Source organism: Falco peregrinus, chromosome 9 (assembly GCF_023634155.1).
Source record: "Falco peregrinus isolate bFalPer1 chromosome 9, bFalPer1.pri, whole genome shotgun sequence".
NCBI classification, from domain to species: Eukaryota; Metazoa; Chordata; class Aves; order Falconiformes; family Falconidae; genus Falco; species Falco peregrinus.
The window spans coordinates 7,468,862-7,482,891 of NC_073729.1; the positions used below are offsets into that span (position 1 = coordinate 7,468,862).

The window sequence follows — 14,030 nt, forward strand, 5'->3', positions numbered from 1 at the left end:
TGCAATGCAACCACAGTTAAAAAGTATTTGAGAAATATCTGAGTCACCAAAGTCAGTAACATCTTTGACTTAAAGCACTTGTGGGACACATCTGGTAAGAGACGAAATTGCCTTCTTTTTATATAAATGCTTTTTGGAGTGGAACCACAATGCAAATAACCCCAAATAAAGCAGGGAGACAACCTAACATGAATGAATGTCTTGCAGAGCCAAAAGTTTATGACAGCAGGAACCAAACTACAAGTCTGAACAGGCTTTCAGGCAGCACCATGCACAGCACCGAGGCTGTGTAGGTGTAGCTGGTTTGTTACTTAAACTGCAACGCATAGTGTCATCTCGGCTTCCTGTGAGCTTTCCTGTATTGGCAGGGTGTCCCAGGCAGCAGCACTGTGATTGTGCCGAGGGACTCATGGGAAGGGTACACCTCTGAGTTCTCATGCCCCATTAAGTGAACTCCATTTTAGTCCTAAATCAATAAAAAGGGAGATGCCAGGCTCCCATGCAGTGATCTCGCAAGATGTTACCCTCCTCTTTGCTGCTAAGTAGAACTGTACTTCAGCTGCACACACTCAAAGAAACCTCTATTCTACTTTTTCCTGTTAACTCAATTTTCAAGAGGAAAAAGCTTTCAATATTTGTATTTTCACAATGAGCAAACCCTTATATACCTGCCTTTGTCTGGTACTAACAAGAGTCTTAATTAATTCTAGACAAATATCAACTATGTCTCCCTTGTAAGGACTCTGGCCTCCCCAAATGGCCGTTTTCCTTTACATTCCATGGGCATGGTCCAAGTCTGTAGAGTCAACTGGACTTAGTCAGGTGTGCTTTGGCTTGGGTCCTGCATGCCCAGCTTACTTGGCACTCATCGTTAGTAAAATTACATCTCTGCTGTGATTCTTGTGCCCCATCTTCCCTCCATAAAATTATTCATTAATCTTTCCAATACTTATTTACAGGTATCTTTCACCTTTTTTTGCTATGGTACATTGAATTAGCTCACATTTCCATTTGCTTAGTAATCACATGTGGCCATGGTTCAGTTGATGTCCTCCCGGTAACATGTTCGGCTGGGGTAACTTGTCTGTGTAGCTGACCCTTGGCTTTTCACATGGTTACTATGTCATCTGATCTTTTCAAAATTTTGCTTTGTTATGATCCTATATTTGCAGTGTAGGCCTACTCTCCTTTGACCACAACACTAACGCATGCCTTGGGTAAAAACAATGAAATGTAGTGCTCGGGGCCAATAATTCCACAGTTTTTCATAAACTGCAGGAAGCTTTACTTTGGTCCTCTTACTGTTTCCTCACCATTTTGCTGATACTCATACCTGAGGTAATGCAGAATATTTTAAGGTAAAATAAATAAATGGGAAAATGACACTACATCAGTCTAAGTGCTGCTAACAGGAGTTCGAAAACAGTACAGAACAAATAGGGAAAATATTGTATATGTAAATCATTTGTGAAATCAAGTTGAAATTAATGACAAACAAAACTGAGTTCCCTTTGTGGTTGATTTCCATTTAGCTGCACCCAACAATATAATAGTTATCAAAGAAAGCTACCAATTAGATTTTAATTCAAAACATTTCCAGAAAACAGTTCCCAAATCTCAATTGATATCTCTCCAACAACCTCCTAATTGCAGCAAGTTGGTGGTAAAGAAAAAAAAAAACTGCTTTAAATGAAAAAGATGTATTCCGTCTGCTGGAGCATGCAGTATCCTTTTCATAATTATTCCCAGAATTTCCCCTATACATGAGCTTCCGCTGAAGATTATAAATAGACAGATAGATGTGTGTGTGTGTTTGTGTGCGTGCGCACATGCACATGGACATATGCTGAGAAGGAGACAGGAAATGGTATTGTATCAAAATCTAAGGAATTTATCTAATGTTCTACCACCATTTTGTGGAGTGTACTATGAGGCAAATGTTAAAAAGACCACAGAGTTCAGAGTTGGGGTATTTCTTCCATTATTTTACCAAGCGGGGTGCCTTCTTGAAAGGAACTTTGGCATAATCAGGAATTCAGAATCACCTATCATAAGATTTTCCAGCGCCTGTCTGATCCTCTGATCCGAAAGCCTTATATACCTTTTGTATCTAAACACAGAATAAAATATATCAACTTACTCAGAAACTGCAGCAAAAGCACATTCTTCCTCCACTTACCTGCATGAGGTAGCGACAGACCATCCCATGATTTTGCCTTCATCTAATGTGAGACAACACTCCTTGGAACGCCCGCCGTCTTATCCTTGCCATTTTCCTCTGTGCACAACTGAAGCTTGTTGACAGCCCTTCTGCACAGTCCTAAAGAGACCCAAGAAAGATGACACTGAGACATCTGAAGCCTGTTCTGCATAGCAAGAACATGATCCACATCACGAGAGATGGAAAAACTTAAAAATATTATTTAAGTTTCATGTTTCAACCAGAAATTTCCAAGTAGATGATCACGAATGTCTTTGAGACCTGCAAAATCACCACTGTGGTGTCTAGGAAGCACTTAAGATACCCGACCAGCCTCCACACTGAAAGACCAGAGCACTTGTCTTCATTCCAGGTCAGGGAGCAACAGCCAGCTTCTTGCTTTTAGCTTTCCCAGTTGGAAACTACATAACCCTCTAGAAAAGGTTGAACCCTTCCAAACTGGATTTCTAAACATGGTATGGAGGTTGACAGGGTTATACTGCACATTCCAGACTGCACAGCATACCTTCATTGAGCTACCAGAGAAGACGGATAAGCAAACTAAAGATGAGGCAAAGGTTATAAGAGGACAGTGCTAAGCATTCTTTGCAAGGAAGGACTAGATGTAGAAATCAGCATGCAAGGAACATAACAGACATTTATTAGCTAACAGTGTTATAAAAGCAGATTTTTTTGCACAGTTCATGAATGCTTTCAAATATAACCTCAGTAATAGCAGACAACGCACCTCCTGGCATTCCTCTCACACTGAAAGTTTGAATCTAGTAGGACCCCTGGAGCAGCTGGTTCCATTTATCTGCTCAGCAGCTACAGTTTCTGGGAGACAGAGGTCTCACAGAGACAACTGTAGTAGGCTGCATTGACGTTATGTCCTGGTTTCAGGTGGGATAGAGTTAATTTTCTTCTTAGTAGCTGGTACAGTGCTGTGTTTTGGATTTAGGATGAGAAGAACGTTGATAAAACAGTGATGTTTTAGATGTTGCTAAGTAATACTTACTCTAAGTCCAAGACTTTCCAGTTTCCCATGCTCTGCCAATGAGCAGGTGCACAAGAAGCCCGGAGGGAGCAGAGCCAGGACAGCTGACCCAGACCTGCCAAAGGGATATTCCACACCACAGGGCATCCATCACGCACATTATATAAACTGGGGGGAGTTGGCTGGGGGCCACCAATCGCTGCTCAGGGGCTTGCTGAGCATCAGTCAGCAGGTGGTGAGCAATGGCATTGTGTATTGCTTGGGGTTTCTTTCCCTTGGGTTTGATTCCTCTCTCTCCCTCTCCTCTTCATTACAATTTTTATTGTTGTTGTTTTTACTATTATTACACTTTATTTCAATTACTAAACTGTTCTTAACCCATGGGTTTTACTCTTTTCTGATCCTTCTCCCCATCCCACTGGGTTGCAGGGTCAGGGGAGGAGTGAGTGAGCAGCTGCGTGGTAGTTGCTGATTGGGGTTAAACCACACCACCCTACCACCCAGGATAAACCAGAATGGGCTCTGCAGATCTGCCTGGCTCTTCTGGGCCCAGACTGAACAGACAGACATATGTATGTACGGTGTATGTGTGCATTTAAAGTAGCCTGCTATCATCAGTTCCTACATGACATACCTGAAAGATCAACCGAGGGAAGTCTGAGGTACTATGCATCTACAGATGAAAGAATTATCTGAAAATTGTAGCAGTAAATAAATAAATAAAAGTTGGGGCATGTTACATTTTGCCACAATATACCTGCTCTACTTTCATCATCAATTCAACCAACATGAAAATGCCTTGATTTTTCTCCAAAAAGCATCCACAGAGAGTCTGGCATCTTCAGTACACATTATATTACCTCTCGCAATTTTGCAAAACTCGGATTCACTATAAATGTTTGTGGCTATAAGATATCATCTTTGTTTTCTCACCTTGCTTTGCCAGTTTAGTTTTATTTTCCATAATCAGGAAATCTCTTTAAATGTTAGAAAAATCAATAATTATGTGAAAGATTTTTTTACAGACTATTTTTTCCCATTTGTTTGCAGAAAAAAACCCAACAACCAAAGAGATTTAGGGTCTTCAGCAGACTAATGGAAGAGAATCAAAAGGTGTCAATGCAATCTCTGGCACAACAAATTCAATCATCGTATCCATTCAAAGAAGTTGTAACACTATTTTATGTTACACTTTATGTCCCTGACTTCATGCATTTTTACTTGATCACATTTGCCCACAGAAGAATGCAGATGACTTCCCTTCCATGTAAAATTAAGTTGAGGAACTAGCAAAGCAGAGTAGTTTGTCTGTAGTATCTGCAAAATCTGTTTTAACAAGGGATTCTACCCACCACCCATTCTACAGCTAAGGTCAGCAACAGAATGTGGTTCTAGATGCAAACCTTCATGAAGTTGTGGGCTATTTCAGTTCAAGTGTTTTGATCAGAACTGCCTGTGGTGTTTCAGTGAATGTGATCAATAAGGAGCCAAAGAAAAACTTGAGTGCTGGTCAAGAGAGAAGGTTGTTACTTCTCAGCAGAAGCAAAATTTATCAGCTAGTGTCACAGTCACACATAAAACAAATGAGAGGTGGAGCTGCCTCTAGTAAATATTTTTTGTCTTTCATCAGAGAAGTATGGTCTGAATAATAGCTCTGACAAAGACCAGCATCTCTAAGATCAAGATTACAACACATACCAACAGGCCAGAGGGGAAAATATCTCGGTGAAAGACCAAACAAAAAATCACTTGTAGTTCTGATTATCAGTCAGCCAGAGAACTGCTCCCTGGAAGGTTGTTCAGGCACACTGTCCCACCCCCATACCATTACATTACAGCTACAAGAAAGACATGGAAGTCACACACCAGTACCCACAGACATCCACATATGTTGACTTCATTAAAATCATATTGTGTTTTGCTCTCAGTTTTTTTATCTGTAGGAAAGTGTCCTCTCCCGGATGTTTTCTCCCCCCTCTATTTCCCTTTTTAAGATGCTGAGGACCCTGCCTCCTTCTTCCTGTGGGTAACTGAAAAAAAAAACCACAAAAAAAGTCATAATTTGATCTCTGCTTTGTCTCTTGCTATAATAAAAAGATCTTCCTTTATATCACACTTTTATATGCTTGACAGCTATGCTTGACAGTTAGTAATAAAACTCGAGTCATAATCTGCTTTCAGTTAGAAGAGTCATCTTGCAACCCTTTGGTATTCTTGTCAAAAATAATAATTGCTTATTGTCAACATTAACCTCCTTGAGCCTGCAGATCCATCATTCCCATTGCTCAACTTAACAAGCATTACTGACTACAAAAACCCGCTGCTGAGGTAACGGATGGGACACTCTTGCTGCTACATCTTACTAGATATTCCTCCAATAGTAGTTGATGGTAACATTAACTGGGAACAGTTCAAAACAAGTTCTTATAAAACTTTTGTTAGAGTAAAAAATACAGGCTCTGATGGATTAAAATAATTCACAAAAATCTGCTTTTATTAAGAAATGCCACAGATACTTGTAATATAACATACCACTCAAGTTTTGTTGTGTTTTTTTTAAAATGTTTTTAACCGGAAAGTGAAATCTGAACTTGTTGTACCACAGGCAGTACTCGGAACAAATGGGATAACGCTCAAGATGATAATCTTTCACAGTTTTCCATGAAACTTTTCCTGTTTGGTACATTTTAGGTGCTAATCTCTTCACTTGGATTTTGTTGGATATCCGAGCTACAAGGAGAAAGTTGGAGACATGGGTAGAAGAGTCTAGTGTGTGATTAATAAGATCACTTCAGGGGAAAAAGCCTTTTAAATTAAAAACAAATTTACTAAGCAGTTAGAAATCCAGCTAGATATCCATTTGGATAAGTAAGAAAATACAATACACACTTCAAAGTGGAAATTGTGGCACCATTTTAAGCACCATATGTTATGAATGCTATCTCCATAAAGCAACCTGAAAATATAGTAATTCGATGGAAAAAAAAAAAAGAGGAAAAAAGGATTAAACTGTAAAAGTTGCTCACTGAAGTCCAAGCCAAGAATTACAGTACAACTAATTTTCTTCCTCATGACTCCATTTCCTTTATAAAAGGAAACTGAAGGGGAAAACTACAACTGCTGTCCAGGCATTTTCATTAGGACCCAAGAAGCAGCTGACTGTTTATTCTATTTATTCTATGAGCTGACTGTTCTATTCTATGAAAAACTGAAATAAGTTTTTCATAGAATCATTTGAGACTCCATAACTTGCCTTGGTACCCATTTCAAACACATCTTTGCGCGCACGATTTCTAGTTACGTTAATGGCACCTCATGCAAAAACAGTTATCGGGGCTGTGTAATGCTGGAATGGTTACTCAGTGACAAGGTAGCATCGTTCCTGTCCAAATTTTTTAAGAAAAGACTAGGCAAACAACAAATGTTGGTAGTCCAGATGCATGTGCGCCTGCTTCAGTTCAGTGAGTTGGATTCAGATTTCTTCTGCTGTCTTGGAGCAACAGAATTCTGCAACTACTGTCCAAATCCATACTGCTCCATCAGTGTCCCCATTTCTCCCTATAGTCAGGTTCAAATGGCCATACTCCCAGTAGTAAAGATTGTACCGTACATATTTCTTGGTGTAATGCAGATGCTTTGTCTTTTTATGCTTTCAACAAATGAGCTGCAGGATTTGGTCTTTGATGAAATATTCAGTATACATCCTCTTCGAAAGGACTAGGAAAAACAACAGCTCTGAGAAAAGCTCTCTGAACTTGAAGTAACATGCAAAAGGGTTATCCACAGAAACATGTATTCAAACAGAATGTTATGTCATGCTAACTAATTATTTTATTACAGGCTTCCTCAAGTAGCTTTAGGTAACTGTACTCCAGCCTACATACTAGTATAATATTCTATCAAGTATCATGTCACTGTTCTATGAATCACCAATAATAAGAAAACCCTTCAGAGGTGAACAAATAACGTAAGCCAACCTCACGGAAAAACAAATGGAAAATTTAAATTAATCATTGATCATATTCAACTACATGAATATCAAACATACATATATGTGTAAATACTTACAAAACAGTATTTGCATCAGTCACTGACTAGCAAGTTACTCCTCTGAGCCTTCTTGTCTTTGAGTAAGAAAGACAATGAAAGTTAATCTATTTTTGATCATCAGGAGATGAACTGTAAGTTTTGAACAGTATAAATGCTTTCCCAACTTTTCCTAATTATGCAAATGCTTCTAAGGAAACGTGAAACTCAATCCACGTGTCAGTCAGAGTACTGTGAATCCACACCATTTGCTCCATTTCAACCATGTCATTAATAGGTTCGTCTATATCCTGTTAGCAATGCACACATTTCTGAATTGTTTAGCCTCATCTTTGGATAAATATGACACCTTATGTAACATTATTTGTGCAAGAGATTGCAATGCAACTGGTACCACATAATATTAATATTAATCCTAAATGTGTTTATAATTCTAAAATGTAATTAGTCTAAAAATCCGTGTGCTCAGCACATAAGTATGAAATTCATAATGCAAATCACAATACTCATAGATTGTTACCAACCCATAGTAATTGTTAAAATATGAGAATTTGATTGGGCTTAACATGTGAAATGAAAGGTTCTGTGTTTCATGAAACTAGTAGCATTTATGGCGATATAAAATATCACATCAGGCTTGTATTTTCCTAACTGGAGAGGTGCCAGAGTAGTGAAAAATTTCTGTTGATGACAAACAGTGATGCAAATTTGAAGATATTTTTAATGTATCAACACCAGTTAGATGTGGTTTGAGATTTTATTTGTCCATTGAACTCAACAGCAGAAACATGATTTGAGAAGGTGCATTTTAAAACTCCACTTTGATCAAAACCACAATGTTGCATCTTATCTGGGTTCATGCACCTAGACCATGAATTTTAATCTACAAAGATCTAAGGAGGATTGTGTATTACGGTCTTACCAACCTGTTGACCTTACTATATCCAATCTATCTCCTAAAAATATCAGGTAGACCTTCTTTGATGCCCAAGCACGATGCATAATTTGCAACGACTGTGAGCTAAATGACAACGTGCGGAGATTCACACAGTAGCCACACATGCTTTCTGACCTTGTGGGCATAAAGCACTGCTGGTCCTAATGCTATTAGACAACTCAATGCACAGCGGTGTCCATACTAAGAAAATCCTGTTTGTTCAGTGAAAGCAGCAGTGTGGACAAAGAAACAGCCACCTATGTTGGGTTTTTTTTTTTTTGTGGCTCACCTGAAAGACTCCTGGCTGGTTTGAATAAAGGGAGAGGTAATTTGTGATTACTCTTCACATGCTTTGGAAGGTTTTAGGCTTCCAAGATGAATTATTTTAGTGCTTACTACATTGTCCTGTGAGTGCAAATAGCTGTAATTAAATCACTCTTACACAACCAGTACAGAAACACCACATCACCATTCTCGGGCAAACCAGATTTCACAAAGCACAATGCTCTTTAATTTGTTGGAAGGGGAAAATAACAATTCTGTGAATGCTAACAGCCAATAATACTTTTGCAGATATTTCAGTTGTCATTCATCTGCTATTCTGGGCAGGCAGTAGATTTTAAGCATTGTAACTCATAAGCAGTGTTGGCTGTGGGCTGGGATAGCACTATTGGTAAGCTATTGGCATCTTATTGCTCGCAAGGGAAGGGCTGCCATAGACTTCACCTCACTTTTATACCTGTGTAGTTTTCCCTTTTCTGTTAACAACAACAACAAAAAGACTCATTGGGATTTCCCTCACACTTGAAGCTCCTGCTGCATGAATGATATGCTCGTGATCAAACTCCAATCAGGAGATCTGCTGTCCAGGATATGAGTTTTGGGTACATTTCACATCTGTCTATGTGGCATTATGTATATTGCCAGGATTCCAGCCTAAAGGCTGAACTGAAACACTGACTTCAGTTCTCAGGAAGCTACAGACTGTTACATACAAATATTTGTAAAGCACTTCACACTTTTTGGAAATACAGAGTAGGTTACGTTGTCCATGAACACATAACCAAAGGTTCCCTCTCTGCTTCTGTGAAGTACTTCTAGCCTGTGAAAGTGTATTCAAAATGAGCACAGTCAGACAAGTACCAAAAATACGGTCCTATCCTAAATAGTAACTTTTTAGCAATATCTAGTGGGCTTACCACACAATTGTGGTTTCACTAATTTTCAGTCTGTTTGAAAAGAAAAGATAAATGCCTTTAATAAGGGTAACTCCATTATAATGAGCCATGATGCCAGTATTACTGAGGAAAAAATCTAAGACCAGTTGTATTGATACAGCTGATGGCATCAGTTGGCCCATAAAATTATACTCAAATTACACATGAGGGGAGTAAGTGCAGTTTGACAGCTAACACCCAAGTGCACATTTCTGGCCTCACTTTATTAGAAATCTTACATACTTACTAAAGGAGGCTGTGAGATCAAAAAATTGACAGAATTATGGTGATTGTGAGAGAAAGGGCCACATCTGATAAATTCCTCTCCTCCTCCCCATGCCCTGCCCTCTTAGCACTGGTTGGGATGTCAAACTGTCCTGTATCACATGTAGCAAAGACATATTATCTTGTTAAACTCACATTCATATTCCAAACATCACAGAAAGGCTATTGTAGCAGCCAACTCCATGTAAACCTTTCTCTGTTCCAGAGATGGGTTACATTCACGGTTTTAATGTAGTGTGTTTTCTGTTGGCTTATAAGTGGACAGACTAGACACTGTTTTCAGAGAGAACTTCAGAATCACAAAATACCCTGGCAAACATCAAGACTTGTGCTTAGTCTCGCCAAAGGCAATGTGCCCCCAAAAGAAACTCAAAGAAAGCTGTATTCAGCTACAAAAACACATTGAATCCACTTCACAGAGCATTTAGTGTTGATTTGGTTAGTGCAAATGTGATATTTGCGTCAAATTCTTGTGTCTAAAGTAGGTAAAAAAAAGGTCAGCCAGGCATGATTTCCTTACTTTCTTCTAAGCAGGACTGTCTGTATGTACAGTATTCCTTGTGGAAATAACACAAAAAATGAAGTTAGATGATGGAATGATATAAAGACTATCCAAATATATCATCTCTCATGTTAAATCTTCTATAATTGCATTAGCAATGAGTGACTTCAGTTCCTGCATCAACTTACTGCAGCTCCAAAAAAGTGCCCAAATTACAACTGGTTCGAGTTTTCTCTTGAATTCTGTACCAAAACCCCATCGGAACACTGAAGTCGCACTCTCTCCAATCACCACTGCTTATGAATAGGATCTTTCTCTTGGTTTTGCTGCTGTTGTTGTGTGCTAACTGCCCTGCCCCCTTCCACTCTCCAAACCCGTGTGAACAGCTAATTCATCTGGGCAAGGGCACTTTGTATTGATCCTCTGCTGAACTTTAGTAAAGTGACTGCGCAAGGGTTTTGAGATGTGCTGCTGCACCACAATCTGCTTTGGTTTTATTCCTCTATTATTCTTGAATTTTATCTGAAATACAGGAAGACTTTTCCTGGGAACAGACTTGAACATGACCCTACGGCTTATTATATCTCCTTTCTCTTTTTTGAGTTACTAATATATGAGATTGGAGGGGCACTGAATAATACAAAAACACTCATTATGCTCATAATGACAGCTTTGCAGCTAGCCTCTGCAGAAAGACTTGGAAATGCTTAAATTTTTTAATTACAAGGGACTTAAAATGGGAGCCCACCAGTGCAAATAAAAGATTTACTTATCACCTCCTTCTACTGCATTAATCTTAGAGGTATTTGACAAAACATAATCACAAACATGCCTGCCAATATTTTGACAATAGGGATTTTTCTTTTTCTTTTTTTACTCTATTTGAAGAGAGGAAAGCTGGAAGAAAAAAAGAATTAGTGTTGAATACGTTCACCAGCAGGCCAAGACCATACATTACGTGGGTAATACCTGAACTTCCAGTGTGTGTGTGAAGAAGCCAAAAAATCATCCAAGGATTAAAACACCAGTAACAAGAATTTGTCACAAATATTGCTACTACATATTAACTGCATCTTAGCTATCAGTTCTGACCTGAAATTAATGTACACTGAATATTTTTATAAATGCTACAGATACACTTTTACCAAAAAGGTTCATGGTGTCAGAATAATTCTTGTTAGCCACAGAAAGTGCATGATTCCAATGACATTTAGAGGGATTATAAAAATATTCTGACTTTGCTGATATTTGAGGGTTTCACATTTGCCTGATGATTTTAAACTTCATCTACAGCCACTGACTACATTACAGGTTATTGCAAAAGCCACTTTATAACAGGTAGATCTGTCATGCAATGGGGTGCTGATTTTAGCTGGTTTATTACTTCATCCTTCACCTGTGATAAAAACCTTGGATGCTTGGGTCTGGTAGCAAGAATATAATCCTAGTAATGGAAAAAGGTCTTTCTTACTAAAAAACTTCTTATCCGAGTAGTGCCACCACAGAATTGCAAATCTTCCTATTTCCAAAATGTTACTTTGTATTTTTGAAGTGCTGTGTTTTCTTATTCAAGTTCCACTGGGGCCAAGCTATCAACATACATACTTGACTGCATGAGGAAACTAAATACATATGAGAAGTTTTGTGCACTGACTTCTTCCCCAGCTTATGCAGATCACTGAAGAGAATCAGTCTAATCACAAAAGTAATTTTACTGCTGATAGCACTTACATGCAAAAAGACACAAGGCTGAGATGTAGGCTTTTTACCTTGCTGAATTACCATGCATTAAGTAAGAGTTAAAGAACTAAGGCAAATTACCTGGTTCTTCTTTGCTACAAGCTAAAGCATGCAGTCTACTGTGAAATACCTAGTTAAACTGCAGTATCTTGGTTGTCTCTGCATGTATTTACCCAAGCATCCTGTAGGTTAAGAGTAGTCATAAAAGCTTATAAGATGACTGGTGAGAAACATTTAATCAAACTTTTTTAAAATAACAAAGGAATAGCACTATTTTTTTTTTTTCAAAATCACTAATTTAAGACAATTTCCTCAAGACTTCAGAGGACAGCTAAGCAATGTTTAGCAAACAAAAATTGTTTTTTAATTGCAACCACCCTCCCAAAGATTTCAGGGCTATTTTTTTATTTCAAACAAAATGACAACTAAGATAGTTATCACTTTTTACACAAAAAAGAGGATGTTCCCTATCTATTACAGCTGTCATCCTAGAAGGCAGTAGCCAACGACATACCTTTTCCCCTTCTTCTTTCATAGTTCAAAGCCTTATATTTAAGGCAGTTAGATTTAATTCTTTAGCTGTTACCATGCTGTTCTCTGATTGAGGCTGGAAGGGGACTTAAGTCTTTTTCGAGGGTGTTAGAGTAGGTGATCGTACAGCACAGGGTCAGATCTCCAGCTGGCATTAACGGATGTCATCCCATCGAAGTCCCTGATGCTGCATTGAACCTGGATGTCTGAGGCTCTGACCTAGTAACCAAACAGATGTTTTCCAGTCTCTGTCAATACTGGGCTACTCTTTCCTGAAACTTAGGATTGGAAGTAACTATGGTAATTTGGACTCCACTTTCTGATCTCTGTTGGCACATGTCAGTGTTCTAATGGCAGAGCAAGAAAGAATCACCATCAGCACAGTCTGCTCATGCTGCTGCTGTTTCTGATGCTGACGCTTTTGATGTCCTAAAAGCTGTTGCCATTGCATCCCTCCGTGTTGATGCCACTGCACATCCTTGGGATAAAAGCCAAACAGCACTTTCTTTGTACTCTCCTGCCAAGATAATTTTAACCCCCTATACTCCCTCAAAATATAGACTCACTGATTCGGGCTGAGATGAAATTTCTGTAGAACTTACAACAACTTAAACCAACTCTAAAGGCATGGAAAGGACTCATAAAATACCACAGGATGGGTAATCAGATTAATTGGTGGTATATTAGTTTAAAGTCTCTTGTTCTGTAGTGACAAACCCATTGTTTTTCAATCAATAAGTTGTTCAATGTATTCTAATCTTTTCAAAGTACTTTCACATCTGTGTTGCATGCCTAGCTTCCTGACATACTAGTTACCATTGTATATTCACCTGCTTATGCTAGACATAAACAGTAGTTTCCATATTATAGTTTTTTCATTGAAAATAAGCTGAGGAAGTCAGGGGTTTGGCTTCGTGAAACCTCATCAGTAGGATTTTGGGTTTTTTCCAAACAAAGATGAAACATGAAATTCATGTTCAGGTACTTGTTCTGACTGACTCATTGAAACTGGGACTAGTGGGTGTCAGTGGAATGTTCCATTTCTGACTCATCTTTAATTTTTCTTAGTACGGTCTGAGCTCATGCATCTTTCAGTCACTCTGCATATTCTAACCCTGTTCATTTATGGTCAGATTCTTCTACCCTGTCAACAGTATGGTACTTATACTGATTGCCAAAGCACTATTTATTGAGCATAGTTACTATTTAATGGAAGAGTGGCTGTTTGACTCTTGGCCTGGGACATGCAAAAATCATATGCATTTTAAAATTACCTGTGGCTGAAAAGGTTTATAACACACAACAGCCAGAAACATGGTGATTTTCAAAAGTTTAGAAGAAGTAGAAAAGGTTGGAAAAGATTTGTAAAGACATAGCACGGAAAAATATGAGTAAATAAAGGTCAAGCCCATTACCAGCAGCAACAGCAAGCGTAGTTTTAGAAAATCCTTTGTTTCAGACTCTGGTGGCTCTTCTACCAGCACCACTACCCTTAAGTGGGAATGTCACCTCTGTTTGTTTCTTTGTTTTTCCTGTGACTATTTATCCTTTTTCCCTGTGTTGGTTTTTTTTTT

The 14,030-nt window shown here is 38.6% G+C and overlaps 1 long non-coding RNA gene across 1 annotated transcript in view; it reads right to left on the bottom strand.

Moving 5' to 3' along the window:
* LOC114011844 (uncharacterized) overlaps nt 1–14,030 on the bottom strand; it is a 146,412-nt gene that overhangs the window by 48,677 nt on the left and 83,705 nt on the right. The window contains exon 3 of the long non-coding RNA XR_003553957.2: nt 2,180–2,320. This is a non-coding gene — a long non-coding RNA (uncharacterized LOC114011844). The remainder of the gene's footprint in view (nt 1–2,179; nt 2,321–14,030) is intronic.